The sequence below is a fragment of the Pollicipes pollicipes genome, unplaced genomic scaffold, assembly GCF_011947565.3.
Source record: "Pollicipes pollicipes isolate AB1234 unplaced genomic scaffold, Ppol_2.1 Scaffold_4740;HRSCAF=5597_pilon_pilon_pilon, whole genome shotgun sequence".
Classification (NCBI taxonomy): domain Eukaryota; kingdom Metazoa; phylum Arthropoda; class Thecostraca; order Pollicipedomorpha; family Pollicipedidae; genus Pollicipes; species Pollicipes pollicipes.
Genome location: NW_023596545.1, coordinates 2142405 through 2159984, shown reverse-complemented (window position 1 = coordinate 2159984; position 17580 = coordinate 2142405). Strand labels below are relative to the sequence as shown.

The 17580-nt window shown below is 55.4% G+C and overlaps 1 protein-coding gene across 1 annotated transcript in view; it reads right to left on the bottom strand.

Moving 5' to 3' along the window:
* Positions 1-17015, bottom strand: part of LOC119098850 (oocyte zinc finger protein XlCOF7.1) — a gene marked incomplete at its 3' end in the record, with an annotated part of 65366 nt that extends 48351 nt beyond the window's left edge. Inside the window, exon 1 of the mRNA XM_037221896.1 lies at positions 16795-17015. The remainder of the gene's footprint in view (positions 1-16794) is intronic.
* Between the last annotated feature and the right edge of the window lie 565 nt (positions 17016-17580).

The window sequence follows — 17580 nt, the reverse complement described above, 5'->3', positions numbered from 1 at the left end:
TCACCAGAGTCCATGTCCATGGCTGTTGGCCATTTATACATGCTGCAATCAGACTTGAAGGCGTATCGGCGAGCACTTCATAGTCAATCACAAAAAGAAGCCATAAGAATGCTGCAATGGAGCACGCGCCCACGTGGCGTGCCCATTCAAAGAGCGGGACACTAACGCTAGTTTCGGGTGCGGTGGGTGGTATATTTTCCGTCCACTGAAGGTCACCCGGGCGGCCCGCATGCCCCTTAGGTCACATCCGGTCAGGTGACCGCCCCGGCCGCCCGCTGGCGAGCGAGCGGTAGCTGTGACCCCCCTCCCCCCCCGAAGACCATGATGACGTCACAAATGGCACTGCTAATTCACCCAGTCTTCCATCACAGCAAGATGTGATGTTTGTGACATTGCGTCAAAATAACCAAGAGAAACAATGACCTAGCAATACAATCGTAAAAAGCTCAGTGTCCAGTGTTTTCCAGCGGTATTTCCTGAACGTGTAACGAACGACTCAAGGCACCTTGTCGGAATGGCAGAAAGAGAGGATGAGTGGAGGGGGAAGGTATGCTGCTCTGACCTATACTAAATATGGCATCAGCCATGTCCCCCTGCACGGACAGGAGGGGGGGGATGCGTTGGCCCAGCCATTCAAAGGGTCCATTGTCACTGCAGTGACGAACGCTGGGTTGAAGCAAATGTTCCACACTTAGGAACCACCAAGATATTGAGGCAAGCATTATATATGATGGAATAAGTTATTTTAACACCGTTCGTGCCGTTCTGTCTGAAAACCTTGCTCACGAACGCCAGGTCAACGCCACGAACGCCACGAACGACTCGACAATATTGCTTGTATCTTGTCTTGCTATTGTCTTGATCGTCGCATGGCCAAATGAATGACAGGACTTGAATGATGTTCTTATGACGTCATGGATGCCCGTATGACCTCCCGAAATAGTCCGCACATCTTTGCGCGCGTGTAGCTCAGAAGCTAGAGAGGTTTAGATCTTAAGAAGGCCAGGGCTGTGAACAGCACTGCATTATCTTCAAGACGCCCATTTTAGTTCAAAACCGCATACAAATGTGGGACACTCCAGGCTTTGTGTCGCTGACAGGAGCCCGTGGACGGAGGCGGCAGGTCTCAGTCTCCTTCCCTGTGTACCTTTCCCAAATAGCAACCGGAACTTAAACTATCACTAGTGACGTAAGCGGTTTAACGTTGCCTCGCAGCTAGTTCGAGCCGGCACAAGAGGTTCTATGGACGAGGTTTTGGCACAACTTAGCAGCATGCTCTCGGATGGCTTGGGATACATCAACCTAATCGCCGTGAATTATGACAGTACCTACAAATGCTTGTCGCTTTCGTGACGTCACTCACCGAACGACACCGGCAAACGCCAGTTATCTGGCATTGGCGATGCGAACGGGTTCGATTGCGGTCTAACCAGTAACCACACTCGGCTGCGACGCCGTGTTACGATTCGGGCAGTGGAGGCCAGCGTTCGGATCGCTCACCGGCACCACACCGGAGCGGGAGTGCAGCTCTCGCACGTCGCTCGGGCGCGGTGCTGCTGCGCCTGGCTGGAGCCCAAGCGAGCATGTTACCGCTCCGGAAACTGGATGGCGCCCCCAAACGCACTCAGGCACGACAAAGCTGATCACGCACACGATCCGGATAGATCAGCACGTCTACTCACACAGCAAAGCTCTGCCTGCGCGCTGTTTCGGGGAGCAATACACTGCTGTTTACGGGCCGTTCCATTGACAACATCGCCCGTCGGACGTCAAGCCAACATCTGAGTCGCCGAGTCACGCAGACTCGGCCTCTCGCCCAGATCCCTCACCGCGCGCGTCGGTGCGTGCGTCGCGCCGTGTTTGTCGCGGATCGGGTGTCGCGCCACGACCGCCGCCGGCCGCTCCGGTAACGCCGCGCGGCCGGTGTCGCCCACGGGGATCCGATGGCGTGCCTCCTCGCCGCCCGGGGGGCGGGGAGGAGCCGGGCCGCGGAACGGGCCGCCGCCGGCCGCGCCCGAGGAAGCGGACACCGGCACAGGTGAGAGGAGCAGCGCCGGGGCGGCCGCCCGCTCCGGTTACGGAGCGGGCGGCTCCGCGGCAGAAGGCCGCCGCCACCGGCCGGATACGGAGACGGACGGGAAACCCTCGGTGACCGGGAGGCCCCAAACCGGAGAGTCTGCGACTTGTTTCAGGATGTTAGACTGACGCTAGTTTGACAATTTTTTTCTCATCTGGTGCTTTTCACTATAGCATTTAAAACGTGAAAGACGGCATGTGAAAGTTAAAGGGAGCAAGTGGGTCAGTTTTTGTAAACCATTGGAGGGGCCGCCGAACCTAAGGCCCGACAACCTACCCTCCTATGTTTTTCTCATCGGATTTAGTTCTCTTTGATTTGATTAAACACAATATATGTTCTAAATATTTGCATAATTTATAAGAGTATTTAATTCAAGCAGTACAGAAGTTATGCAGGGTTGGATTCAGGGAGCAGGCACTGAACGCACGCGCCTCTTCTGATCTGCACGTGAATGTGCCCCTTTAGAGGCCGCCTTAGGGCACCGATGGCGCCCTTCTATGGCGGTCATGGGGGGGGGGAGAGGGGGAGGGGGGGGGGGGGGGGGGTCGGCACGCATTTCGGTTGAGGGGGACGGGGATGGGGTTAGCCATGAATGACTTACGCCATTCCCATATTCTACAGCTTTTCATTTTTATATCACAAACCATTACGTGTCTTATGGCGCTAGATATGTGAAATTTATTGCATCGTTTATCCGCCCAACTGTTATGATTTGTATCTTGTGGTAAGAGCAACCATGACTTTTTGTTATGAAAGTGGTACGAGACGCCACTACGCAGAAAGATCAAAGAAGATGGACTTTGTGTTATGGCCATCTTTTACCCACGTTTTTGTAGTATTCCAGTCCAAAACATTGGGGGACCAAGCCAACACTGGGGGGGGGGCAACTCAACATTTAGGGGGGGGGGGCAGGACGCTCACAAAAGAATACAAAGCGACACCCGTGAAAGGGAGTGCCCCACATTTTCATGGGGTTTTGAACTGAAATAGGCATTTTAAAGATCATCCGGTGCAATTCACAACTCTGCCATTCTTAAGAAATATACCCTTCTAGGTTCTGAGCTAAACGCCTGCGAAGATGTGCAGACTATTCTGAGGAGACTATTCTAAGGTCACAAAGGTGTCGATGACACCATGATTACGTCATTCAAATCTTGTGAACGCATAGGCCATGTGGCGATCAAGAACAATAAAATCATCATTGTCGGGTCGTTCAGATATGGTATTTGTGAGCACGATATCCGGATATAACGGCCGTCAACTGACCAATGTTGTGCCAGGTATGATGACGTAATCAAGGAATGGCGCATTGAGCAGCAGATTTCCTACACATAGAAATCACGTTCTCCAGAGCAGCCTTTTCCACTTAAAAGTATACCAATAGCCATAAGCCCGACTTTCGACGGACGTCGGATCTCACCATAGAAAAAGCCCATGATGAAAACAAACGTCAGACCAAAGCACCGACTGCACCTGCCGTCGGCCCACCTCCCGACGGGCGTTAGTGAGGCTGGCGCGGGTCGCTCGGTCGGCCAGCCGCTCTCTTCCGCCGCCGCCGGGGCCCCTCGGCATCCGGTCGCCGCTCCCGTTCCGCCGCCGCCAGCCGGCGGCGGACTCTGGCCCCGTGACCCTTCCTGGCGATGGCTCCGATACGCAGCCGACGCCGCTCGCAAAAACTCGCCCTCCGCGGGCCCGGGATCGCGGCCCGGCGACGGCCGCTTTTTCGCCGAGTGACACACAATCCGGCGCGGCGGCGGCGAGTTGCGGCGCATCGCCATCCTTCCGGTGCGCCGGCGCTCATTAATCGCCATCGCTGGTCGCCGCGGCCCTCTTACGGGCTCGTAATGGCCACGTAATCACCCTAATGGGGGGATCCGGCGCGCTGCGACAGCCGATGATACAGTTAGCTAAATTTGGCATGAAAATAAACGGTAAAACGGCAGCGCTGCGACCGTGGCGCGGCTGCGGCGCTCGTGGCGCGCGGCGCGCTGACCGCGTGAAATCAGCTGCGCCGGCGGAGCAGCTCGGTCATTACGCCGACCGTGCCCGAAATAATGCGCCGACGCGGCGCGCCGGTGCGACAGCACGCGGGCGACTCGTACCACGTCTAATGACGGGTTGGACACGGCCCCGGCGCTCGACCGTCGTCAGTCCAATGAGGCTCGTCGCTGGCGACGCGCCGATGCCCCAGGATTGCGGCCGTGGCGGTGACCAGGCCGACGGGCCCCGATTACGTGTCGATGACCCGGCGCTCGCCTCGGGCGAGAACCGCTGACCTGACGTCGTCACTGGCCATCCACCGGCGCGCGCAGTTTATCAGCGGTCGATGGCCAGCTTTGAGCGGGCCGAAACGAGTCGGTGACAGTCTAATCATCCCGTTATCGCGCTGACAATGGCCTGAGTGAACCGTTACTAGGTCGTCAGCAGGCTGGGCGCTAGGTCCGTCCATCCCTCAGACGGAGAGGGGTCGTGAGAGGCCCAGGACCCCCAGCGAAACACCAGCTCCCACCGACAGGCGCCGGCCGGCCGCCTGAGACCGCGACCCGGGCTGACCCCGCCGCCATCACCGGAAATAAATCATTCTTGGCTAAGACGATTGACCTATGTTATTTGGGTGCGCATTATAGCCGTCTCGTCTCGTCATGGCCAGGGGAAAGGTGCTGCGTCAGTTATCCAGCGGCACTAGATAGTGGCACAAGTCCTGGAGTGGGCGTCCTATTTGGTTTGAATGGCACGGAAAAGTTAGTTGGAAATTGGTCAGAAAGGATCAACCCGTGTCCGAGGCGGCCCTGTCGCAGTGTCGCGCGACACTTTAAGGCCTACGCGCTCCTGCACAACTCGTGTGGTTGGTTGAGCTGATACACCGAAAAAGCTTTGCTTAGCGAATGCCTTCTCTTGCAAGAGTCAGTTGCAGCTCACCCATGCAGACAGTTCGAAACCAGCTTGCAGAATACAAAGTGATAAGCCAGCTTGCATGTAGTGTAGCCTACTTAAACATAAAGTTCTAGCAATTGTCGTGAAAAATGACGACCTTTCATCTGTCTGGGATGACCAGTATTTTTCGACACTGACCTGAAGAGTTCTACCGCAATCTTATCCTAGTCGTATCAGAAGTCAAGATAACTTGGTACTTCTTACTTCTAACTTCGTAAAGATGCGATTTGAGATCAGTTTTCGTGTGGTGAATGATTCTGAAAGGAAAGGGAGTGTTCCACTTTTGCATGGGGTTTTTGAACCGAGCTAGTTATTTTCAAGATCATTCGGTGCAGTTCACAACCATGTCCTTAAAGAGAATGCTCCTCATTTGCAAATATTGAAGCAAGCATAAATTATGATGAAATAAACTCACTTATAAATCTTGCTGTACTTTCAAGTAGAAAAACTGCTATAAACAAACAATTATATAGCTTTTGAATATGCTCCCAAATACGCCCTTGTTTAATTATGTCGTGGACGGTTTGCATCACGTTAAGGTACTACCAAACTGGCCGTGCGAAACTGCCACTTTTTGTACTTCAAACTCATGAAGGGATGACAGCACGGACTGAAAGTGTTCGCTGAGCCAAATCTTATGGTGTGCTCATGTTTTCGCGCTTTCTTATGGTGTTCTTGCGTATTGATTCGTAAGTGTAAGACGTTTACTTCAATTCACATGCTCGGTTCTGATGTCATTCTTAAGTTGTTCGGCTACAAGTCTTGTTTCCGTAATAACTGGCAGGTGAAGAAACCAGGCCTAACTTCTTATACTGCATAGCCCAAACGTGCTTCGTGATTGAAGTTTGCTCAGTTTGCTGAACACTGTTATAGATCCAATCGATGTCCATTATATGTGGGAATCGCGCTCAAGGACGCCAGATCAGAACGGCTGGACGATAATATTCTTCGCGGCTTTGAACGCCCCACGACTTATGCAGTGGCAGTATTTGAAAAACGTTGCTATGGCGTCATGCATGCATGAATGACCTTGGCATAGTCTGAACAAAATATTCTGCACATCTTCACGGGCATGTAGCTCAGAAACTAACTAAGTTTGGGTGTTTAAGAGGGGAAGGCCGTGAGCTGTACCGAATGATCTTTAAAATGACTATTTGAGCTTAAACCCCATACAAATGTGTAACGCTCCCTTAAATACATAAAGGCCATACATGACACCACCAATGATGGCCAGCCTAACTCAAAGTGTAAACCAAGCATCACCAGCCTGACAAAAAAGGCCACCAGTCAGCACCAACCTGACACACCGCAACACTAATCAGAACCGGCTTAAAATACCACGTTATGCGCCAACACCAGCTTAAGACACCTCACCATCAATCAGCACCAGCCCGACACATCACCAACCAGCACCAGCCTGACACATCACCAACCAGCACCAGTCTGACACATCACCAATCAGCACCCGCCACTATGCGTCGATGACCGCAGCAGATGCGTTGCGTAACGGCCTCGGTCTTGGCGTGATTTCCACCTGCGTCCGCCCCGCCGACGACAGATGCGCCGTTGCGTAAAGCCACCGCTCTCCCTGCGATGACTTATCGTGGTGGGCGGTAATTGGCCGGCGCCCCCGCGCCGCCCGGTATATCCCGCCGGGTAATTTGACTATCAAATCCGCTTGGCTGGCCGTGCTCACGCATCCGCCGACAATTAGATGTGCCGCCCTGAGCTATTAGATGAGCCAGTGGGACCGGGCACCGAGCAGCTCGTCTGAGGCGCCTCGGCCGGCTCATCTTGGCTCGGCCGCTGGGCCCCGCGGCTGCCCCAGGCTTGGCTCCCCAGTGGGCTGGCGGTAGTTCACTCTCAGCCAGTTCATGTCAGCTGGCGCTGGAGTTCACCTACCTCGACTCTCACGGCTCAAGGCAGTCGGTGCTGTCTGCTTCTCCGAGAGGCTCAGCCGGACGCCGGACTGTCCTCAACCAACTTTCACACATTTGCGTCGCTCCGCCCCTCTCTCTCTCCCTCTCTCTTTCCCCCTCTCTCCCCCGCTCTCTCTCTCTCTTCTCTCTCTTCTTCTTTTCCCTTTCCCGCCCACTTCTCGTTTTCGTCTCATATTTGTTCTCACCTTGTACTCCTTATTGCTTGTGTCACTCCGCTCCGCATCGCCCGCGTCTCCAACAACTTCGTACAGCACGCGCAGACGAGATCAACGGCAGCTTCTGTTTGTCTATTGGTGCGAAATCTGCTCCCTCAGTAGCCCGGCGCGGTCCCGTCGCGGTTCCCAGCGTCCCAGTCACCGCTGCCGACCCGAGGTGAGCGGCTCCGCGGGAGCGGCGGCCGGAGCCGGAGCCGGAGCCGGAGCCGGAGCCGCCTCCGTTCCGGCGCCCGCGGCTGACGAGCGCCGGCCGCAAATATTAATTTAGCCGCCGGAGTCGGCCTGGGAAAGGGCCGGCGGCGCGCGCCGCGGTCGGCGGCACAAGATGTTGTTCTCCGGCGCTCTCACGCGTCGAGATGTCATAATTTTCGGCGGGTAATTCGGGCGCGGCCCGGCGGGCGAGCCCGGGGCGCCTCGCCGCCGCGTTCCCACACGGCGCCGGCCAGATTCGGCGCCTTTCCAGCGGCGCAGCGCACGCCGATTACCAGCCGGACAGCCGAGTGGACCGGCGGAAAATCGAGCCCGAGAGCGCCTACTTAGCGTCATCATCGCACGTGATTGCTGCGCCACCGCAGGAGCACGCTGTGATGCCGGCCGCGCGCTGCGCCACTGTTTTTGTGAGCGGCGAGACCGTTCCGGGTGTGGGACTCCGTGATGCTACAATTTCAGCGGCAATTGGATGCGTGGATGGCCGGCGGCGGGCGGTAATGATCCACATCCGAAGGTGTTCACGGAGGAAGCTGGAGCATTAGTGACAGCGCCAAATGGAGAGCACTTCCGAGCGCTGGCAGCAAGATTGAGCCGCGCGGAACAAAGGAAGCGGACCGCAGACGAGGCAATCACGTCCCAGACAGAAACCGTGGACCTAATCCGGGATGGGAAAAATGGCCAGCAGAACGCGGGCCGATGAGGCCGCAAGGCGAGATGGATGGACTGCGGCCGGCGCTGGCGGACCACAAGATGGCACACAACTGTCGCAGCGAGAAATGAGAGCGCTGAGCGCGCTTGTCAGACTCGGGCAATTGACGGAGGCGACGCGGCACGCGGCGTGGGACAGATTGGCGAGCGGACATCGCGAACAGCGACGCTGATGGCCAGACACGCTGCAGCTCGGCGCTCGCGCACCACGCGTCCCTCGCAACCGAGACCAGAGCAGACCAATCTTAAAGTTCAACAGCGGTCCACTGTTGATGCGCACGGAAACACCCGCCGCACGGTAAAAAAACAACAATACGAAATAGAAAAACAGAACGTCACATGGAATAGGATGAGTCATGACCGGGCAGGTTTTCTCGCCACTCCATCCAGAACTCCAATCGCCACTCCGTCTCCATGGCCAGTGGTCAGGAAGTCAACCAACCGAGCCCACGGATCGACCACCTCGCAAACCAGGCATGCACTTCCCTCTGAGTGACGCACTTTCAGCACACAACAGAAACAACGATTGAGAAACGGCACGCTTGCGCTGGCGGACGGCGAATGCATGGCGAGGGCGTGATCACGGCCGAGGACTTCAGTTATGGCGGCCTGGGCGGGCGGCTGAGGGCAATAACTGGGGCCGGTCAAAGACCACTGCTTCGCTACAGTGACATGTCAGGAGAATGATGATCGAGACAATCTGTCTGCGTTCAGTTCGTGACATGGCTAAGGTCGTAGGACCCAGGTCGCTGTCCTCCCGGCCTCCGCCGGGCACAACCACACCGAAAGACAACCTCCCGTGATGCGGAAGGTTCACTTCCGCGCATGTCGATGGCGCGCCCGAGTCCAGCAAACGGGCCCGGTTCCTGCTCTGTGCGTCTCTCCTCCGGCCCGTCCCTTCCACCGCCCCGTCCGTGCTCCAGCTCCGTCCTCGATCCCGCCCATGCTTCCGCCCTGTCCCCGTCCCTGCCCCGCCGCTGCCGCTGCAGCCGCGGTCGCGCCGCCACCTGGGAACACCGCCTAACCATGGGAGTGGGCCGGCTCTCGGGGGAGAAAAACGTCCGGCGCCGGCTCATCTCACGACCCCTGGCCGACGGCCGGGCGCCGCGCCGGAACACCTGCCCCTGCCACCGGGCGACCGCCGCAGCTCGTTAATTAGCCGCCCCGCTCGGCCGGGCCCGTCGTCTCGGCCAGGAGACACGCGCCGCGCCCGGATAGGGGCGGGGTCAGCCGGTGCGGTTCTTGGATGAATGTGCAACGGGGATGTTTAGGGAGCAGATGGTCTACGGCGCTTGATGGTTTAAGGGACGTTTTGCACGTTAGGTTAGTATGATGCCGCACTACGCAAGTGCTACTATCTACCGGTCTTCAGTGTGGCCGCGCTGCCCCCTCCGTAGGTCCCCCTAATAATGATCTTTGTTATCTGGCCGGAAATTGCAGTATTATTTATCGGACGGCGTATCTGTCGACCACTATTTATCGAAGAGCCGCAATGTCACGCCTTTGGCCACGGTGGGCGCTGACGGTCGGTTTGGTGCGATCAATAATTGATGACTTTCTTTGCTTTAAAATTGCGGTATAAACAGCGACCATGGATACCTTGCCCCTTAGAGATAGCACCCCTTGCCAAGTAGCGGTTGCTACGTCTCTACAAAACGCCGGATCTGTTCAGCTCACTGCAGCGTCACTGCGGTCGTGTCTTCCCCAGGCGCCGGCGCTCTCCGCGAAATGCCGGGAGCCGCTGGCCGCGCGCGCGGGTGACGCTGGCGCCAAGAATCGGGTTCACCTGTCGGGCGCCGTCCGCTCTTCGTTATCGTCCGGCGCGGCGAGCTGCTTCGTGGCGCAGTTTTTGCCGCCGCTCGCCCCGCTGACAGGAGCCAGGCCGCCGGCCGACCGGGGTGACCCCGCGAGCTTCCGTGTCGGCCGCCGAGACAAAACCTGGCCGGCTCTCTCCCGCGGGCCGACAGACGAGTTTGGGATGACCGCGCTCTGCTCCGCGCGCTGACCCCCGTGTCCTCAGCCGGTCGTCCGACCGCGTCAAAAACTAGTTGAGCTCCTTTTGAGCGACCTTTTCACGCTGGCCAGACCAACGCTCTCTATCTGCTTCAGCGTCGCGGAGAAAAACTGGCCCGAAAAACGACTATCTCAACATCAGGTATGTCTCTGGCTTGTGTAGCGTTCTCTCTCTCACTCTTTCTCTCTCTCCCCTCTATCTACCTCTCTCTTTCTCTCCCCACTCCCTCCATCCTCCTTCCTTCCTCTCTTCCTCTTTCTTTTTCACACATTTTCCCAGCGAAGCTATTTTCCCCCTCTTTTTCTTCTTTCTCTCCACTCTGCTCCCCTCTCTCTTTCCTCTTTCCCACTACTCTGCTCCCCTCCTCCTCCTCTGCTCCCCTCCTTCCTCTCTGTCGCCTTCTCTCTCTCTATCCCCCTCTTACCACGACAACCCTTTTCTTTCCGTCCATATATCTCTAGCTCTTTCTGATCTGCTGCTGCCGCTAATAACTCTTCTGACCGATCTTCTGTTTTTCTGCCGTATCTCCCTTTCGCCATCTCTCCATAGCTCTGTTCCGAGCCCTGATGCCGTGTTATCCCCTCGGTGGGCTTCCGTTGATGCTTGGGCCGGTCTCGCCGCTCTGTGACCCCCTCCCCTACCCCTCCCCTCGGGCCCGCTGAGGCGCGGCCCGTCTGCCACATGTCTCGACCGCTCTCGCGCCAAGGCGGGCACGCCTGCTCCCGGGGTGCGAGATGACAGGACGCAGGACGTTATTAGAGCCATTAGAGACCACCTCCGCCAGGTAATGGGGCCATCTGGTGCGCCTCCCCCTCCCGCAGTAACGCCCGCCGCTGCGGCGCAAGGAGCCTGAGGTCACCGCCGCTTCCGCTGAAGGAAACAGCAGACTCCGAACGACGCGCAAACGTGCTGCAAATGACGTTTTCGAGCTGGAGAGGACGACAGTGGTGTGACCCATTAACACGTACAGGTCGAAAAAGCTCGTTTAGGATGCTAATCTTAGAATAAGGCAAGTATTAAGGATGAATAAATGCATACTTATTTGGTTGCGTGCTTCTAGTGTCAAATGCAGCATGATAATACCCCGCGCCGATTATATTTTGCTTATTTTTGCTTACTTTGGATTGGCCTGGCAGCAAAGGTGGGGGGTGTTGTACGAATGGGAATACCTTTTAAAGGTGAGAGTCTCCCAGAGTAATATGCTATGTGTGTGAATGAGTGTGCCACCTGCACTGTCATTAGGAAGACATGTGGGTGTGTTTGAGTGTGATTGGTTTCGACCGCGATCTGACTGTATTTTTTGCGGGCAGGAAAGATTGATAAGTACCTCCTGACGCGTCTAGCAGGATGCGATTTCACCGGGCGATGGAAGAGAACATCTTAATGCTCATGAGGAGAGTTATTTGCGCACAACGTTGCGACACGCCACCGCATGGTCTGCTGCCACTGGCATATCGCTATGGCGACTGTTACCAGGACTGCGCAAGGAGACTTTACTATCCAGACGTCAATAATTTTTACCTACTGAGGGTTGTACAAAGCATTGATGTTCCGCAACGGACCGGCGATTTCACCTCCGTCTCCAAATCTAGATAGTCCACAGCGCCATTCTCCTTTTCGGCTGTCAGCGTCAGGAAACTTGAGTGTCCTTCAGCGAACGGGATCTGGACCTTACGGCAAGTTGGACCGGGCTGTTTTGTTGATGAGCTAAACTTGGCTTAAAGAACTCCATTCAAGGTGTGCACGGCATTGTATGGCGATGCCCTGCTTTGATAAGGGCCACAGGGACTAACTGCGCGTCAAGCGACCGGTGTCGATCGAAAACACTGCCGCTTAATGGAGCAGCGTCGATCGAGAGCGCTGTCATCATTTGGCAGAACAGCGTCGATCGAGAGCTCTGTCATCATTTGGCAGAGCAGCGTCGATCGAGAGCGCTGTTTTCATTTGGCAGAACAGCGTCGATCGAGAGCTCTGTCTTCATTTGGCAGAGCAGCGTCGATCGAGAGCGCTGTCTTCAATTGGTACAGCAGCGTCGATTGAGAGCTCTGTGTTCATTTGGCAGAGCAGCGTCGATCGAGAGCGCTGTCTTCACTTGGTACAGCAGCGTCGATCGAGAGCTCTGTGTTCATTTGGCAGAGCAGCGTCGATCGAGAGCGCTGTCTTCATTTGGCAGAGCAGCGTCGATCGAGAGCGCTGTCTTCACTTGGTACAGCAGCGTCGATCGAGAGCTCTGTGTTCATTTGGCAGAGCAGCGTCGATTGAGAGCGCTGTCATCATTTGGCAGAGCAGCGTCGATCGAGAGCGCTGTCATCATTTGGCAGAGCAGCGTCGATCGAGAGCGCTGTCATCATTTGGCAGAGCAGCGTCGATTGAGAACGCTGTCTTCATTTGATGGAGCAACACAGAGGTCTTGACTGTTGCCTGACGACCTGATACGACGGAGCCCCATCAGCCGGGCGCGGAGTCGGAGCAGATGCGTCGCCAGCGCACACCGACCGCCGCTTGCATAGATCGCAGGGTGGTCTTTTGCGACGGGTGATCGAGATCAGACAAGTTGCCTTCTGCTATAGGATTACAAAAACAAAAGTCAATAGCTGTGAGAGAAGACATTTGCTATGGAAACTGAGTTACTTAAAAAATATATCCAACTGAGTTGGGGCCGTAATTTTTTAACATTAATTGCTTGGTTCAGCGGCTGGATTAGATCTGGATTATGAGAGAGAGAGAGAGAGAGAGAGAGAGAGAGAGAGAGAGAGAGAGAGAGAAGAGAGAGAGAGAGAGGAAGAGAGAATAGGGAGAGAGAGATGAGAGAGGAGAGAGAGACAGAGATAGGAGAGAGAAGAGATAGGAGATCAGAGAGAGATGATAGAAGAGAGAGCAGAGAGAGAGGAAGAGAGAGAGAGAGAGAGGGATCTCTCTTCTCTACGCGCTCTCCTCCTCTGCCCGAGAGAGAGGAGAGAGAGAGAGAGAGAGACCGATGGCACGATACGGTGCGCGGGGCGCACGTGCGCGTGACGCCGCTGTGATACGGCTGGGGAGCGTTGGCAGCGTTCTCTGATCTCGCGACGCTCATCACGCGCGCGGCTGGCGGAAGCGTTTGCTGTTTAATCATCTAATGCGACACGCAGACGGCGGCGGAGACACACGCAATCCGCTCATCCCCCGCACTCTCTGGAAATTATCCGCCTAGGCAGGCACGCGCCACCACCTTCGGGCCGCTGTCCCCCCCCCCCTCCCCCTGAAAGCGTGATGCCTGGGGTGGGGCTGCTGGAGAGGATAAACAGGGGAGTGATCGTTGCGAACTGGAAATGTTCCTCGTGAAGGCCCAGCAGCGCAGGAAAAAACTGTGTCAGTCTGTAGCGACCAGGAGTGCGCAATGCGTTAGAGATCTCTTGCGCTGGTTTGCGCTACGTTGCGTTGAAATAGGAGAGAGGAGACGAGATCAATTAGTGTCAAGCTGGCAGGAGTGAAACCATCCCATGGTTTTGCAATGCTCCCCCCCCCCCCACAGACATCTTGTACCAAACCGGATACACTCTCCTTTAGGTATCCTTCTAAATGTAAAACCGTTTATCGACCAAACCCTGCCGGCGTCGATATCAAAGCAAGGGAAGGGTTACCATCGAGAGCTGCGAGAGTGCAAGTAATGAGACACCTTGCGGCGATCTGATGATGAAAACAGACCGCATTGAACGGATGTGAGAGAGCCACATCTCGGGCGTTAAGAACAGTTGTTTAACACGTGCGTACGGGGGCTTAGCACGTGCGGTACGCTCCCTGAGGCGGTGCAAACCTCGGGCACGACTGCTTGCCTCGCAGCAAACTATGGTCGCCCGTCCACAAACACCTTCACTTTTGGGAAACGTGACCTGGCACGTGCTGAGCTGTGCCTTAGCGCTTCCTTTTTGTTTTGTTGCGACACTAGGAGCGGAGAGACAGTCTAGCTACCTTCAATCGATGGTGCAAGGAGCGTTATTCACTAGCATAGATTTGCTCTAAATGTCGGGTTAAAACGATTTCTGAAATTGACCTCACATCACGGCGTCCGCGGGGCTCACGTGAGTCCTAATGATGATACCTCTTCACCGGAAGTAATCAAACTGCTTGAATGACTCCCCGAGGCCACTGCGGTACACAATATCTCAAAATGTCCATGAACCCTTTCATAGTTTACACGTGAGCTGATGGTCCAACGTGTACGGCTGCGCGCTGTCAGTTTTCCAGAGCCTGCAAACCGTGACCAATTTTCTTCATTGCCATAGCACAAAATTCTGTCTTCGCAGTGTTCAGTGGCATGTTTCGTGGAAAAGGCGTAAGAGCTGTGTGCAGTTTTCGCTGGCTGCCCCTCACTAGGTGGGAACGCGCAAAGCTAGGTTCTCGTCTACTAAATGTATTGGAAAATTCTCCGCGAAAGCCAGACGTTATCATGTGTAGCAAGACTGCTGGATGCAGAAGCTCAGCATTGAGTGATCGGTCTTTATGAACTGGACTTTGGATGCTGTGGTGAACAGTGTTTATATGGTGACTGGTAATAAGGCACAGCCATAGTGATATGAACGGTAGCTACGAGCACCTAGTAAATCAAAGTTGTGCAAGAATTTAAACAGTAGCTACGAGCACCTAGCAAATCAACAGTTGTGCAAGAAGTTGAAGGTGTCTTCCGTCACTGCATGTCAGCACTGCCATTGATTTCAATCAGATATTTTTGTGTTTATGCTATGAACATTTAAGTTAATAATTCAGGCTTCGAATTTCGCACACTGCAAATTTGCAACTATCTTGCCCCAAACTTTTACGAAGTCTGAAGAGCTATGTGCACCAAGGCTGCAAAGTCGCACGTGCCTACACTTGTGCTCACTCGTAATCGATTCCGGTCATGACTCATAGCTCGCGGACATGACTCAGGCTCTGAATCAAAGCAACATAAAACTGACTGCGATTCTGCCACAAGAATATTTGGTTCAGTGCCGAAACTGACCGCGTTCGGTTTGATTCTAGGGGTGACATTTCGAAGATAAAGTATGCTGTATGGAACATAAGCCGTTGTGTAGCAAATATTTTGCACACTGCGTAGTCACGCCACTTTCGCTCCCATTTCCTGCCGATATATGCTGTCTGGATGATGCAATCGTTTGTAACTAACACTTGAGCTTTGAGAACACATATGTGATTCTAGGAAAATAACTCACCAAGTCCCGACTTATCAAAATCCTTTGTGGAATGTACTCCACCCCAGCACTAATAAAATGTGGTCGATCCCGGGATCGATTTACGCTCCACGTTGATTCCAGAACAAGTGCGCTTGTACCTGCAAGCGAGGTACGTATTCAACACTGATACTCCCCGATGAATGCTGCTTGAACGAACGCTTAAAGTACAAAGTTCGTCGGGACTCATTCACGGCTTTTAAAGGTCAGCAATCATTCAACTATGCGTCGTTATTATGTAATAGAGACACCGTTGCACTGGAAGCGTTTTAGTAGATTGTCACCAAAAACACGTCCCTCGTCAACCGGCTGCCAGCTGCAAGTCGGACTGGTGCGCCAGCCGCCGCCGCCCGCAGTCGTATCTCTGCCGGCGGAGAGACTCCATCTGGCCTGCTGGCCGCAGCCAGCCGCTGCTCCCGTTAGTCAACTCGGCTGCTGCGGGGCGCGCGCGCGTGCAGGCGGGCCGACCAGCGGGACGTAAAATCGGACACGCCAGATGACAGCCATTACCCGTGGCCGGCGAACGTTTGTGGGATGAGGCGGAGATCTGATGGCGCCCGCCGGTTTCACGACGATGTTCCCAGGCGCGTTGACAGATCATTGAGAGATCAAATAAAGATTAATGACAGATGATCATCGGGACCGTTCAGATAACGCACGCGCTTCGCACATTGTAAGGCGCGGATTACATTTCTTAAGACGGGTATGTAATCCCACGAAATTACCTCTTCTTTTGTACGGTGGCCTCCCTGCATCAAGGCTTAAGCTATTACGTAAGCTATCGATTCAATGTATCAGCTATTGCAATCAGATGTACCCTAATGGAGTCGTCAAATGACTAAGCTGTTGTAATCCGATGTTAGCATTCTTTGTAGCGTGTCCCATACCAGCAAGTCAATTAAGTATGTGGAGCATGCTAATCAGAAAACGTATGCACGCTCACTTATGCCAGGTCCTCTCAGGGGATGGGTGAACGAGTCCAAACATATTGAGACCAGATTTTTGTTCTTGCCGCGCTGAACGACAACGCTCATTTTTCGGAGATGGAGTGGGGTCTGCCCCGTGTAACCTGAGCATTGCCTGCACACGCGGATCTTCATTCAAGACACTCATATCTTCGGTAGGAACTAGGAGGGTGTGATGCGGTATGGTAGTCCATGTCCGGTATGGTTGCACGTAAGGAATAGGTCGAGCAGAAATGTCAAACGCATCACATACGGTATCGCTCTAAACACAGCAAGAAACAACACAAACTCAGACGCAGCAATGCTGTATGGTCGTACCTTGCCACGCTTGCCACATGAGCAGCGACAAGCAAGCCAGACCGAGCGTTGGAGCCACGTGCGGCAGTCGTTTAACCATGCAGACGGTGTTTACGAAGCACAACCTTGTTGCGCCATCGCGCAACATCTCACCCTACAACACGCAGCGTGACCCCGAGACGTGACGTCCGCCGGCGGGCAACCGGAGCCGGCGCGCGGCGGCTTACCTGATATCGGAAGCGCCCGGGGCACCAGTGCAGCGCCGCAGGCCCACGCGCCTCGTTTGCTCGCTACCGCGGTGGCGTCGGCTGCATCTCACGCCCGCCACCTGGCTGTCGCCATGGCAACGACAGATAGCCGACAAGTGTTTGTGTTTGGGTGCGGCTAATGAGGCGGGCAGCCGCGGCGCCAACAAAGAGGCACGCTCCGCGCCCGTGCGCGGATTCGGCGCCGGCGGCCGCGGGTCTGGCACGTGGCGCACGGGCCGGCACGAGATCCGCGTCGGCTGCAGAAGATCAATCGACGCGTCGACCGGCGCGCCGCCACCGTCGCCGCCGCCGTCGGCCGTCGGTGGCGCCGCGGCGGCCGCCATCTCATCCCCGCCCTGACTCAGCCGCGGCACTGGTTTATTTGGTCCAGCGTTGCCATGACGACCGGTTATGGGCATTATTATTTCACCGCTCCTCATCTCTGGATTAGTATTCGGCTCATAACTAATGCAGGCTAGGCTGATCTGCGTGCAAGATACGGCCGGACGAGGATGGGGATTGGGGCCCGGATGGCTGCCGGCGCCGGAGGGCTGACCTGGCCACCCGCCGGCGCCCAGAGGGCTCCATGTCAGCTGCAGAGGCAGCGCCACCGCAGGAGGCTCACCCGCCTGGGCGAGCTGCAACCTTTGTCCAAGATCGAGGCCGGCTTTGAGACAACGCCGCCTTGATGTGGTTGAGGGACCAGGTGGCAGGACTGCAGGCCGGTGTGGGACCGGTATGTGATCAATGTTGTGGCGTAGCTCC